General features: G+C 44.1%; 1 protein-coding gene and 1 long non-coding RNA gene across 4 annotated transcripts in view; both read right to left on the bottom strand.

Annotated features, from left to right (window-relative positions):
• Positions 1-560: 560 nt before the first annotated feature.
• On the bottom strand, positions 561-9658 carry LOC120387280. Its single transcript, XR_005590096.1, has 3 exons — positions 9517-9658; positions 8671-8775; positions 561-887 (listed from the first exon to the last, which is right to left on the bottom strand). It is a non-coding gene; the product is annotated as an uncharacterized LOC120387280 (long non-coding RNA).
• Positions 9659-13640: 3982 nt separating this feature from the next.
• The window catches only part of BPGM (bisphosphoglycerate mutase), a 37921-nt gene continuing 36468 nt past the window's right edge, over positions 13641-15093 (bottom strand). The window contains exon 5 of one of the 3 annotated variants that reach the window (XM_039498446.1): positions 13641-14866. The gene's annotated coding sequence lies outside the window, so the exon portion shown is untranslated. Of the gene's footprint in view, positions 14965-15093 lie in introns of all 3 variants that reach the window. The other 2 variants (XM_039498439.1, XM_039498431.1) reach the window with 2 other exon arrangements.

The raw sequence follows: 15093 nt of genomic DNA on the forward strand, positions 1-15093 counted from the left end.
GTCATGCTTTGTTGTCAGTAATTATCTTCTTTACTGAATCAGCTTATTAAATTATTATTTGTAGCTTCTTTTTCCATGTCTCTCACCTCTTAAAACTTCAAAGCTGCCATGATCTCTTAGAATATTTCAAAGCCATGGATAAGGACTATTGTCTTATTGACCAAAATTTGCCTTCATTTCCTGCTGAAATGTGAACATTTCACAGAGGAAAAAAAATTGCATTTATAATGGACCCTATGATTTACACTTATATTTTCTCTCTCTGAGAACTCTGTTCCTCACCAAAACCTTGTTAACCTGTACTGTATTCTGCAGCTTCTATATCTTTTTCTGTACACATGCTGTACTGTTCTGTTTTCACTGCATGTGAAGAGTTTCTACAGCTGCTTTATGTTCCTCCTTTTGGGTCTGTGATATCGTTATATTGAGCTTTTCTTACCCTGCAAGTGAATTTTCTCCAAAAAAAAGTGTTTAAGTAAATTTGTACATAAATGCCAAGATCTCATTGTTTATTTTTAGAAGTTATAAATTCATGTTTATCCCTTATTATAAACAGTTATTGATTTAAAAATAATTGAAGCTGAACATTATTTGACAAATGAGCACATTGTTTAATGGGGATTAGCAAACAACTTGTTTCTGCTGTAGTCCAGAAGAGTTATCATCTTTTAGACCCTTACATGGTGCAGTTTCTGCCCTCTTAATCTAACCCAGAGTTGAAGATGATTAGAAAGCTTCTTTTCACTGCACACAAGAAAATGGTTTTTGAGTTGACCAGTCACAAAAAGTGTTAGGCCCTTGTGGGCCTGGCATGAGTCCAGCATGTAAATATGACTTCACTACTTTATAGTGCCTTCAACTGATAAGTTATTTACTCTGCACTTGAGCTGGAAAAAAAAAAAAAGACGCAAAGGATCAATTGTACTGAGAGCATACTCTGCTCAAATAAGGTCCAGCTGTGCTGCTTTGGGTTTGTATTGTGGCAAGTGTCATTATTTGTTCCTATATCCAAAAAAAAAAAAATTGCACAAAAAGTTACAGCTCTCATGTGTATTGTATGTGCGCACTTCTTACAAATTGGAGGAGATGACTTTCTGAATGTTTACTTTTTATTTTAAAAAAGGAAAATAGAATAGGGACTCATCTACAGTCTCCTGTTGCAAAAATATGCCATTTAGAAAGTGGAGCCAAATCTATCTATTTTGGCATTGTTGGTTTTTAAACTAATCTGAAACACCGGTTTTCATTACAATTTTTGATTCTCATGACAAACTTTTCTCCAAAATAGAAGGGTATACATTAGGGCTATTGATTAATCACAGTTAACTCATGCAATTAACTCAAAAAATAAATAGTGTATCAATTGAAATTAAATATTTGATGTTTTTCTACATTCAGTTATATCGATTTCCATTACAAACAGAATACAAAGTGTATTGTGCTCACTATTTATTACAAATATTTGTACTGTAAAAACAGATAGTATTTTTCAATTCACCTCATACAAGTAATGTAGTGCAATCTCTATCATGAGGTGCAACTTACAAATGTAGGGAGTTTCTTGGTTACATAACTGCACTCAAACAAAACAAAGTCCACTCAGTCCTACTTCTTGGTCAGCCAATTGCAAAGACCAACAAGTTTGTTTACATTTATAGGAGATGATGCTGCCCACTTCTTAACTACGTCACCTGAAAGTGAGGACAGGCATTTGCATGGTACTGTTGTAGCTGGCATTGCAAGATATTTGCATGCAAGAAGTGCTAAAGATTCATATACCTCTTCAGGTTTTGGCCATCATTTCCAGGGGACATGTTTCCATGCTGATGACTCTTGTTAAAAAACAGTGCATTAATTAAATTTGTGCCTGAGCTCCATGAGAGAGAATTGTATGTTGCCTGCTGTTTTACCCACATTCTGCCATATATTTCATGTTATAGCATCATAGTCGGATGACCCAGCACATGTTGTTCCTTTTAAAAACACTCACTGCAAATTTGACAAATGCAAAGAAGATACCAATGAGAAATTTCTAAAGATAGCTACAGAACTTGATCCAAGACTCTGAAGGAATACCTTCACAAACTTGAGAGGGATGAGGTGTGTAGCCTGCTTTTAGAAGTCTTAAAAGACCAACACACTGATGTTGAAACTACAGACCCCAAGCCACCAAAAAAGAAAATCAACCTTCTGCTGATGGCATCTGAGTCAGATGCCGAAAATGAACATGTCAGTCTACACGGCTTTGGATTGTTATCAAGCCAAACCCGTCATCAGCATGGATGCATGTCCTCTGGAATGGTGGTTGAAGCATGAAGGGACATATGAATCTTTAGTGCATCTGACATGTAAATATCTTGCAATGTCAGCTACAACAGTGCCATGTGAACACATGTTCTCACTTTCAGATGACATTGTAAACAAGAAGCAGGCAGCGTTATCTCCTGCAAATGTAAACAAACTTGTCTGTCTGAGCGATTGGCTGAACAAGACATAGGAGTGAGTGGACTTGTAGGCTCCAAAGATTTACATTGTTTTGTTTTCAAATGAAGGTTTTTTGTTTTTGTTTTTTTTTAAAAAAAAACATAATTCTACATTAAGTTAAACTTTCATGATAAAGTACTGTAGTGCAATCTCTATTAGGTGAATTGAAATATTTATTTTGTTTACAGTGCAAATATTTGTAATCAAAAATATAAAGTGAACACTGTACACTTTGTATTCGGTGTTGTAACTGAAATCAATTTGAAAACTGTAGAAAATATCCAAAAATATTTAAATGGTATATTAATAGCGCAGTTAGTCACACGATTAAAAAAATGTAATAGCAATTAAAAAGATTAATATATACTAGGGCTGTCAAGTGATTAATGTTGATTTGAACAATATTGCTGCAGTTTTAGTGTTGCATAATAAAGCCTAAATATTGTTATTATATTTTGTAACATACACCCAGTATACTTAAATAGAGCCATAACATTTCTGTTTTCCACAGTCTGAAGAACTGCTTTTCATATACCATACCTAGACAAGATGCTGCCAAGGAAAAAATTTCAGATAAAAAATATTCTCAAAATAGAGCGGGGTGGGAGGAAAGATGGAGACACATGAACAACCTGAAGGGAAGTAGGTTCAGTTATAGAAAGTTAAAGCGGTAACTGAGTACTTCTTCATACTTGGGATACCTGGCAAAGCATACTTTAAGCCTTTGGAAGTTTGGATACAAACATTTTTTTAGGCAGACTCCCAATTTAAATGATCTTGAATGTTTTCAGTTTCTATTTTGACTGGAATTAAGGACGGGGAGATGTGATTCTGTAAAGATTAAAAAAAATGAGCCACAGGGCTACAGTGGCCGTCTAACTCTCTCTGGCCCAATGAATATTTATTTATACACAATGAAACAGCTCCAACATGAGAGATTGTGTGAGCACTACTCCAGAATACCCCCATCACAGTGGGTAGGGCACTCTTCTGGGAGGTGAAGAGACCCAACTTCTAGTTCCCGCTCTATAGCGGGCAGGGTGAGGATTTGAACCCAGGTCTCACACATCCTGGGTGAGTGCTCTAACTTCTGGGTTAAGGGTTTAAGGGATGGACACACTTAAGCATCTAACTCCAGGAGAGGGTTCACATCTGTGACTGCTGAGTGGGGAGCGGTGTTTTCCTCCAGCCAGTGCCTAACTCCTTTTGCCTAACTCCTGGACAAGGCTTAGGCCACACTTCTCACCAACATTTCCTATTGGCTAGTTTAGATAGCTCCCAGTATCAATATACTGGCATCTGTAAATCCTTTTGTAGGCATTTAACTCTTCCCCATCCATTGTATAGGGAGCTCAAGATTGTTAATTCCAGTAAGTGGCAGGTTGCTTAAATCCCCTTTGTCATTTGCCCAGGGTCACACAGGACATGAGTGATGGAGCAGGAAATTAAACCTACATCTCCCAAGTCCCAGGCAAGCATCCTAACCACTACTGCATCCTTCCTCTCATTGGTGAGAAGTTCCTTTGAAAAATCTGGCTATTTGTGCCAGAAGAGCTGCTGTATACAGAGTGCTTTTGAAGATCTATAAACAAACAAAAAAAAAAGTCACAAGACTGTCCTAGAAGAGCATTTCAATAAAGCATACATTCCAGCTAATTCATTGTGGGAAATCCCTAATTTTTTTAAAAAGCATTTCCTTTCTTAGTAATTTGAGGGTCAAACCCTTCAGAATTATTGATTCTGACATTTGTTGATGGAGAGAGAAACTTGCCGGACTAATTTGCATGAAATTTCAGTTCTGCAGAACATAGTACAGTATATTAAACAAACAAACAATGCCCCTTTAGAATGCATGTATAATTTGTATGTTCTTTTCAGCCAAAAATGCAAACTTTGCCACCAGCACCTGGTCATTATTTTAGTTGATCAGCACAGAACTCCAACAAGCTAAGAAACAACAAAACAGAAGTGCTGCAATTGTAACTTAAGTTGCAGAGCGCTTTGGTATAAGAAATTCAATACAATCAAACTCAGTGGCATAAACAAGAAAATTCAGAGTGAAAGCTGGAATCTTACCCTGTATGAAGTCAGACTATATTATCTATCCATCTTGGTATTTATCACGCTACTCACTCTGGTGAGTAAATGCCTCAGTTTTTGACATGGTATACTGCATTATGGACAACTTTAATTCATCCCCTGTACAAAGGGGATGTCATTAGCACCATATTAGGCCAAGTCTGATATCAATTGGCCATTTTGATCATCTCAAGGTGAAATGCAGGGAGGGATTGGCAACACAAAATCCACTTTCCTTGATAAGAGCAGGCAACACTGAAGTCATAGAAGGTAAAACAGTAAACCCATGACCTTATATTATATTGTTGTTACTAAATCTGTGTATGTGCCTGATTTGTCACTGATATTTACTTTCTGGCCAAGAGACCGTCTGTCTCTCTCTCAGATCTTAAGCAGCCTCTGTACCAGTTGCCTGTGGGATGGATTTATAGCTTCATGGAAGATGGAGAACATTCCTGGCTTCCAGGTGGTGAAATCATTTGAGCCAGAGCTAATCATGTGACATAGGAATCACTGGATACGATATTTCCAGCATTAGAAGAAAGTGGCAAGTTTCCATGTGAAAGATTCTCCTAAGGCTTTGGTCTAGTGTCTCAGTCTCCATAAGACAGAGTTTATGTCTGTAGTTTTCTGACATAAGTTCAGTGTTAATGGTTATTCTAACAAACATCATAGTAGTATATTTTACTACAGCTGGAATTTCTCTTCTTGCATACACCTGAAAAGCATTCCTCTCATGCACGTGCACTGAAACTCATCAAGAAGTTTACTGAAAACCCTAGGAACTGAAACTCATGAGTTTCCCACCACACTAAGCAGAAGATTTCAGATGGGTATATTTAATCAGAGACAATATTGTTTTGCATTTACAGCGGAGGACGGGGAATCAGATTTCCTTAGTTCTGTTTCCACCAACCTCTGCTAGAGGCTCATGCACACCTTGGACAAGTCACCAGAAGCAAAATTTAAAAATATAAAATTAAAAAAAGGCCACACACAATTAGATGGTGCCTCATTTTTTAGGTGCCCAACCTGAGATGTATTGGACCTAATTTTCAGAGGTGCGAGTACCTGCAGCTCCCACTGACTTCAGTTGGAGCTGTGGGTGCTTAGTGTCTCTGAAAGTTAGGCCCAAAATGTCTCTGGTACCCAAACACCAGTTTTTAATATATATATATATATACACACACACCTCTATCTGTGCAGTCCCTCCTCTAGTGCAACAAATATTTTGTCCCATCCTTTCCTACAACAAAAAGAGTTAGCTGGGTATCATTGACAAATGTGTTCCTCTAACCCGAATGCTTCTCAGCACCTGTTCCCCAGCTCTAGCTTAAACAATCCCACCTCCTGGTAATGCTAAACTGTAATATCCTGCTCATCCAGTAGGTGGCAGTGTATGTAAACTCTTATTTAAAGAAACGTCAGCCACACTTGCAGCTGGAGCATTAAAAGATCTTATGACATCTGGGGTAGACAAACAAGCTCAATAGCTGTATCTGGTACAGAAGTACATGACCCCCCACTCCCCCAAACCCTGTTAGTTTTATACAACCAGCTCTCCTGACTCCCAGTCTTCTCTCAAACCATAGACCTCAATCCCTCCCTTACACCACTGCCTGTAACAACTATGGTAGCAGATCAAAGCCTGCTCCTGTGAATGCTTCCTGCAACATGCCGTGTCAGGTTTGCCTTCAACAGGATCAAATGAATCATCTGCTGCTGGGCTCACACTCCAAGGCTACCCCACAACACCTGCAGTTTTATTTAATTCCACCCACTCACACTCAGATAAAAGCAGGTATGGGACCCTGCCTTGACTGTTGACTCTGGATAACTTAATTTCAAACCATCCAGCCTTCCAGGAAATGGTACAAAGATATTGCTCCTGTAATTATCTGGTCTTGACTTGCACAGTTGGCTGTACATTTGGAAAGAGGCTACATGTTCTATGGTAATTTAGGTCTTTCTTACAAATCCATGTATTCAACCTCAGAATCTAAGTCATCTTCATGTGACTTGTGACATTACAGAGCATTGTTACCTACCAGAACACAGACAGTTCCGGGGGGGGCTGGAACAGAACTTCCTCTTCCAACATACACAGAAGAGTGTAAAATTATGCCTTTAGTTTGCTGACTGAACCAATCGTAATGCTTTTGCTCTACCTGTTGTTCAGTTGCATTTCTGCAAGGCAATGTGGTTGCAAAGTTTCAGAACCAAATAGTGAATCACAGTCTCAGTTCTGGTAACAGTGGTCACAGTATTTTTAGAGATTATCTGCTACATCTTCCACCTAGCTTACCCACTCCTCCCGCAGCAGGCATGCTGCAACCTGAAGAGCATGCAGTGGGCAGAGAGAACCACACATTAGAATAGCAGTGGCATCTGAACCTTAATTACAGTGCTGCTTAAGGGGCACCATAAAAGCTGTTGGAGCATGACAAACATCTGTCAGGCAAGCATGCTTTTTTGTTTAACTGCTTTCCATTTTACCCAGTGATCTCATGCATATTGAGCAGCCTTGTATTCAGGGCCGGCTCCAGACCCCAGCGCGCCAAGCGCGCGCATGGGGCGGCATTTTAACTGGAGGGCGGCAGGCAGGTCCGGCGGACCTTCCGCAGGCATGACTGCGGCAGGTGCGCTGGTCCCGCGGCTCGTGTGGACCTCCCGCAGGCATGCCTGCGGAAGCTCCACCGTAGGCACGGGACCAGTGGCACGTCTGCGGGAGGTCCCGCGGAGGCGCAGGACCGGCGCCCGGCAGCGTGAGCAGCGCAGCGCGCCGCCCTGCTTGGGGCAGTGGAATTCGTAGAGCCGCCCCTGCTTGTATTTGTAAGGGTTGTCCAGCACCGGCAGAGGATGGGTGTTGTTTGAGAACCCCCGATTTAAAACTTCATTGCACTGCGATCCCCTTCTGACAACAAAAATTGCTACACGACCCCAGGAGGGGACCAAAGCCTGAGACCTGCCACCATGTGGGGGCAAAGCCAAAACCCAAGCCCTGTCCCCTGGGTGGAGGGACCAAAGCCAAAAAGCTTCAGCCCCATGCAGGGGGCCTGTAACCTGAGCCCCACAACCAGACCTGGGGACCTCAGGCTTCAGCTTTGGTCCCAAGCAACAGGTCTCAGGCTTCAGCAAGTCTAACACCAACCCCTGTGACCCCATTAAAGAGGGCTCACAACCCACAGTTTGAGAACCACCATTTTAAATTAATAGCCTTTATTTTATTAACACGAGAGCACATCCATTTTAGCTCTATTAGGAGTAGGAATCTCAGCATTGTCTATTTAGAGTCAGGGGTGGGCAAACTTTTTGGCTTGAGGGCCACATTGGGTTTTGTAAATTTTATGGAGGGCCAGTTAGGGGAGATGGTTGTGGCCCAGCCCCCACCTCCTATCTGCCCCCAGGACCCCTGCCCCATCCACACACACCCACTCCCTGTCCCCAGAACTCCTGCCCCCCATCCAACCCCCCCTCCTTCCTGACTGCCCCCATCCACCCCCCAAACTCCCCTGCCTTCTATCCAACCCCCTCCACTCCCTGCCCCCTTACTGTGCTGCCTGGAGCACCACTGCCCAGTGGTGCTGGAGCCAGGCCACGCCACCACCACCACACAGCACAGAGACCAGGTCAGGCCAGGCTCTGCAGCTGCCCCAGGAGCTCACAGTCCCACCACCCAGAGCATTGTGCCGGAGCAAGCAAGTGAGCCGAGGCTGCAGGGGAGAGGGAACAGCAGGGGAGGGGACAGGGGTGAGCCTCCCAGGCCAGGAGCTCAGTGGCCGGGCAGGAGGGTCCCATGGGCCAGATGTGGCCCACGGGCTGTAGTCTGTAAACTCTTCCAGGCAGGGTCTGTGTGCTACTCTGGATCTGCACAGCCCCTAGCCCAACAGCACCCAATGCTTGGCTGATCCTTAGGCACTACTGTAATAAACATGATGAAGTCATTTCCCTGCCGTTCTGCTTGCGCCTGTGACTGGAGAGGATTTCTAAGGTAGCACTAAAGCACTGCCAGGCAGTGTGACTGTTACCCCATAAAACAATTTAAAACCTAGAGGTTTGCACTCACTAGGGCTCATGCTACTTCCCTAGAAGTGGAATCTCACTCACCTGGTGTGTATCTGATCCTTCGGAGAGCAGTTTGTTATCACCTGGTGCCAGAAAGGTGGGGAAATAAATGGCTCAAGCTCAGCTGACATGATGGGCAGGATGGCACTGGGGAAAGTGAGTGGTGGAGAGGGGGGTAATAGCATTTTTGTTATCACTAAGCACATGCCAGGGAGCAGCTTGGATCTACTGTGGCTCTTTTTATCCCGACAGAGGAGCTGCAGCATCCAGGGCCTATTCCCATTTGGGACAGGCCAGGAGGCTTCTACCATTCCTCTCCCATGTAAATATGCTGTAAGGCAGGGGTCACTGTGGCAATGTCTATACTGCAACAACAAACTATAGCACTGAGTCTCAAAGACCCAGGCAACTGCCTCAGGCTTGCAGGGCTAAAAATAGCAGCCTAGACATTCCCACTCAGGCTGGAGCCCAGGCTCTGAGACCCTCACCTAGTTTCAAAGCCTGGGCTCCAGCCTGAGTGGGAATATCTAGGCTGCTATTTTTAGCTCCACAAGCCCAAGTCAATTGGCCGAGGCTTTGAGACCCACATTGCAATTGCAGTATAGACATACCCTCAGGGACCTGCAGGCTGGGTAAGTGCAGTGCGCTCTCCTTTGAGATACTAGAAGATAGTGGCCACCTCCTGAACACCCCCTTGGGCCAGAAGTCACTCTGTAGCATGCTGCCTCTGTTCCCCCCTCCTCAGCCCTTTAAAAGCATCACAGTTAAAGGGGGTTTAGACAGCCACCATATATGGTCCCACTTATTTAGTCCTCCAATGCATACTGGCCCTCTAGGACACAAGCAGTTCAGTGTTTCCTGATTTAACCCAAGACACCACAAACTTACACAGTCTTCATCCCAATTGGCTTTTAGTCTCTCCCCTACTTTCACAGTTTCTTCCACAGGGCATCTCCCAGGCTTCCCTGCCAGAGCTTTCTCATGCTTCTTCAGCTTTTCCTCCCCTGCAGGCACCTTCTTAGCAGCTACAGTTTCCCATGCTTACCACTACCACTATACCTTCCTGCTCTTTTTTATCCTAGGAGCACCTGATTCAACCCAGGTATGACTCATCTTGTAATCAGGGCAGGCTTAGCCCCAGGCTTTCCAGTTTATGGGATTAGCCATCCTGTTACAGATACCCTCTGGCTGTTGCCGTGGGATCTTCTATGCCGTTACTCTATAGTCCCTGTACAGTTCTCTAGCAGAATAAGTTAGCCAGGGAATATTCCTAGACAGTGTAGAGGTGGCATAATGGCTGTATCGCAAAGCACCCAACAGCCCCAGCATGGGGTCATGGCCAGGGAGAAGGGGGCATTGCCAGGCCATGACTGAGGTCTGCTATTCTTGGCTGCTGGAATAGCCGCAAGGGGTTTTAGGCACCAATATGTAAGTTAGAACATCTTAGAGGAATGGGGAAGGGTACAGGGCTCTGTGGACCCTGCTCAGGGCTCCATCTTTCCCATCAGCCTCCAGCTACATGTTGGATAAATTTGAAGCCGCTCTGTCTTGCTGCTAGAAGGGACAAGGCCACTTTCTCTGTTCTGCCTCTCCCACCCTAGGGCCTCCTAGCAGCTATGATTTGGGGAGCAGCCTGCATTCTCGTCCCTCAGCTTTCTGCCTGTTTCAAGGGGGCAGTTTCCACTATCCCAGGCTTTCTGAAGTCCTGCATTTGAATCCCCTCCCCAGTGCCTCTCTCTGCTGTTGCTCAGAACTTTCACAAGCAGCAGCTAAACTGTCCTGATGCTTAGAGAGGCAAAGTGAAGCGAGCAGTTAACACCTCTCCAGTCAAACAGCCCCCTACCTCATCATCAGAAGACAGTTCCCCACAGAGCAGGACACACCAATTCAAAGTGGCACCAGACCCTGCCAGAACAACAGATGCAAAACCTGCAAACCTATCTCCACTGCTACAAAGATCAACACCACACACAACACACCTTTCAAGTTCCATGGGTCCTACATATGTTGTGTACCTCATCCAGGGCACTAAATGCCCCAATAACTATGTGTGTGAAACCGTGGTACAAATGAACTATCACAGAAAAATGATATAAGACAAAAACACCCTATCACCTGTGCGTGAACACTTCACAGAGCAAACACTCTCTGTCAGTCCTCGTCCTCCAAGGAAACCTGCACACTTTCAAACAATGAACCGGAGCTTAAATTCATAACTTTGCTTGACACTAAAATCACGGACTGGACAGAGGCACTGGATTTATGGCTTACTACAACAATCTATAACCCACTAAATCCACTCCCTGGATTTTTTTTTCTCTCTCTCTCTCTCCTTTCCCCCCTATGATTGGAGAGATGTTTACTGGTCACTTCACTGTGAATGGTCTCTTGAAATGTGTTAACTACTTATGCTAAATAAGCTGTCGCACCTTGTATTTAGCTGTGACACCCTGTTTCCCAGACCCAAAAAGCTCTGTGTAAGCAGGAAAGCTGGTCTCTCTCACCAACAGAAATCAGTCCAATAAAAGATATTACCTCACCCACCATTGTCTCTAATATCCTGGGCCCAACATGGCTACAACACCACTGCATGTCCTGATGTTTGTCAGCTACATTGCTGCCAGAGGAAACTGGGTGTGGATGGATATGGGGAAGAAACCAGCATTGAAGACTGTCAAGACACTGGTCCGTTTTCATTTTGCTGCATCTTAGGGTAGCTTTGAGCAGCAGCAGCACTGCAGCATTCTGGCTGCCGATTTGCATTTGAAGTTACCTTCACAGCCATGAGGGCTAGCTTTCATTAAAAACCCACTCCTAGTCACCCTGCTGAATGGATTTTTTTTCAGCCCTTGTTAAGAGTGGCTGCAGTCAGTTGCCCTTGCTCTGTAACCTTTTAGATCTAAAACTGGGCAGGGTCAGGCCAAGCCAGTGCTCAGATGTTCTTTCATTCTAAGTAATACAGAAAATGATGTTGTTGATGCCCCAGGAGGTGCTCTTTCCTCTAAGTCCCAATTAGTACCATGCTGTGCATTGGCTAAGGATCACTGCTTTTGGTGCCAGCTTTCAGAAGAGTTCTATCGAGTTCTTGAGCACCTGTACTCCTTAAATCCCAGGGCACCTTTCACTTGGGTAGTGGCATGACCAACCCTAACTGGACAAAAAATCATGACTCAGCATGACAATCAGGGTCCAGATACCCCAAGGGGAGAACAGACAATGAGCAGTTAGCCCAGCTGATTGCATACTGGATTATAGACTCCTAGACTTTAAGGTCAGAAGGGACCATCACGCTCATCTAGTCTGACCTCCTGCACATTGCAGGCCACCGAACCTCCCCCCAATAATAGATCCCTTGCCTCTGGCTGAGTTACTGAAGTCCTCAAATCATGGTTTAAAGACTTAGTCACAGAAAATCCACCATTTACATTCCTACTGTACAATAAACCTATATCAAGTTATTTTATGAAAGCTTGTAATCTTCTGAATTGAAGTCATTATGAGGAGTATATGGACTGTGGTTATGAATCTATGTCTAGTCTGGACAACACTTAGTCCTGCCATGAGTGCAGGGGACTGGACTGGACAACTTCTCCAGGTCCCTTCCAGTTCTATGTATATAAAAAACTATGCTCAATCTGTACAATTTTAACTACACATCACAGTAGGGAGGAATACCTCGCAAGCCAGTTTACACAAAAGCAACATGTACCTATTGATGATGCAGCCTAGGAAAAGACTATGATGGACCATTAGTTAATTGGGGGGGAGGAGAGGGGAAAAAAGGGATTTTTATCTAATATAGACGTGTAAAGCCTGAGGTTGCACTTTTGTTTATTTGCTGTGTAACTTGTATACGTGTGCTCTCCCTTACTATTTTATCTTTGAATCTGTGATTTTTGTATTAAATTTATTTTCATCCCAAGCAGGTCTCCGTTGTGCAAACTGTGTTGAGTATGTGTGCCAAAGTGAACCGATAAGTGGGGACGAGGGACCAGGTTTCACACCTCTGGGGCTGACGAACAGGAGGGAGATAAGTACCAGATGCTCAGCCTAAGACTCAAGGAGCATGGATTTGGGGAGCCTAGGAATGGAAGGGTGGTTGGTGTCACCCTTTGGAGTAACCGTGCTGGTGGAAGCCAGAGTGAGACATTGTGCTTGTAGGCAGGCTCCTGGCATCAGGGAACGGAACCAAAGCAGCACAGCATAAAGACCCTCAAGGTTACAGGCAGGCAGTTTCAGAACAGCTTCCTGGTCTGGATGATCCTCAAAACATCACAGTTAGGCCCCCCCACAAATTACAGGATTGGCTTAAAAGTCACAAGGGTTTGTGTTGTTTGTTTAAAGATGACAGACACAGCGTGAGGCTTTTCTTTGCCTTCTGGGTTTTCTACTTTAGAGTTTTATGCAGCCACCCTTCACCATGGTACTTGAGTGCCATCCATGTAAAATCAATAGCAACAGCCATGTGCCAAGCAGACCCCATGGAGTCAAACACTTCTCCAATTTGGGGCGGGAGGGGGCACTCTGCTTGGAGTAAAGAGTATTTGCAGGAGGTTGTCTCCAGCAGCCAAGGCTTTAAGTATTGTGAGACTAGAAATCACAAAAGATGGCAACACTAGGCACAAATTCTAGTTATCTACATTCCCCTAGAGTTTGAAATGGATACACACCCCTCCCCCACCCCAACTTCCCTTCATTTAAGAAGGGAAGTTGGGCAGTGCGCATGCGCTGTTTAAACGCTAGCCATGTTTTACCACAGAAGTGGCTCATCACACATCACTGAAAATGTAATGATAGGATAAGCACTTTGGCATCTTTAAATGGAAAGTGCTAGGCCCTGGTGATGATGAAGGCCAGGCCTACACCAGAGACCTTACAGTGGCACAGCTGTACTGATGCAGCTACGCTGCCATAAGATTTCCAACTTGCGAAAACCCATCGTTTTCAGATCTATGGGAAGAATAGACGAATAGGGGGAGGGGGGGGAAAGGTGAAGCCAAACCATTTTAAAGTTGCATTTCAGGTGGTTTATTGATTTTTAAAGAAAATGCCAGCTCTACAAGTAAATATTTACAAGTGTTCTCAACAGGATCACACAACAAACCACACATTTCAAACACATAAGCAAACCAACCATGCCTATGTCGCCAGCTGTGGAAATCTGTATTATTTCTGGAGCTCTGAAGCTCACTCAAGATCAAGGGAAAATGCATCTTCTAATCATGGATTGAGAAGGGTCACCAGCCTGCTTCTCATCTATCCCTTTGCTGTAAGATAACAGAGCCTGTAGATCAGGCCTCCTTCCCCATGAATGCTGGCTTCTGTCCTCAAGTACACCTCCCCTCCCCACTGTGTCCCAATAATATAGTTACAAGGGATGCCAAGAGACCTGACCACTTACCAGCACTGAAACTCCTGGCTTGGGCCTCCAATTCTGATCCCTATTGAGGGGCATTTTATAGCCCCCAGGAGAAGATGAAGGTCTCAGTCTGTTGCTCCCTGCACTGGCAATGCTGAAGAGCATGGGGACCAAACCTTGGTGAGCTGCTTTGTCATCAAATAGAGTCTCAGCCCAAACAACTGCAGTCCAACTTCCTGCTGCACTCCCACTGCCATGTGAGTTAAGAGCATTGCAAAAAACCAGTTCCATTTGAAACCATTTTTGATTTGCTCCACTCAACTGGCTGCTGAACTTATGGCTTCTGAACATTTACTCAGCACTTTCCCTCCAACCTGTCTACTTAAAGGTCAGGTGTTCCTAAGATCAGTGCTCCTTTCCCTTCTGCGTGAGAGCACGAGACACGGCTATCTAGCCCTGTCTTTGTGTTATGTGAAATGCCTGTGCAGTTTGGCTTATTTATCAGCATTCAAGCGTTACACTGTAGCTGCAGCATCTCAAGTTCCCAAAAATTCCTATGTTGCACTGCTTTGGCATTGCAGTATGGTAACCAGCTGAAAACCATGCTCTGGCCTCAGCTACACGTCTGTGAATCCCAGTGTGGTCAATGGGAGTTACATGTATATAGCGGAGAACAGCATGTGGTGCTGGTAGCCTTGGTTGCAAAACTATACTAATTATACTCTGCAAAAAATACTAGATTTCCTATATTTCTTTTCACTCCCCCCACCACATTCAGGCATCTAAGAACATCTCAAACCATACAGATGAGGGACGCCACTCCTGCTGAAGTCTGTAGTAGTGCTGCTTCATGAACATCTTTACCAGTGCTAGTGTCAGCTGTCACACCAAAGAGAAAGCCATGTTAGTGATGGGGCTCTTCAGTATGTCTCTGGAAAGCGAACGTTCACCGATCAGCAGCCAACGTACTGATGCTACTGTGGAGGAGGAGATCATTTTTGACTCAAACACCATATACAGATGAATATATACAAAAAAATCCATATACCAGGCTGTAGGTTGCTTATCAATGTCACAAGTATAGGTGATTGCATAGAGGTTCTCAT

This window comes from Mauremys reevesii, linkage group 1, assembly GCF_016161935.1.
Source record: "Mauremys reevesii isolate NIE-2019 linkage group 1, ASM1616193v1, whole genome shotgun sequence".
Classification (NCBI taxonomy): Eukaryota; Metazoa; Chordata; order Testudines; family Geoemydidae; genus Mauremys; species Mauremys reevesii.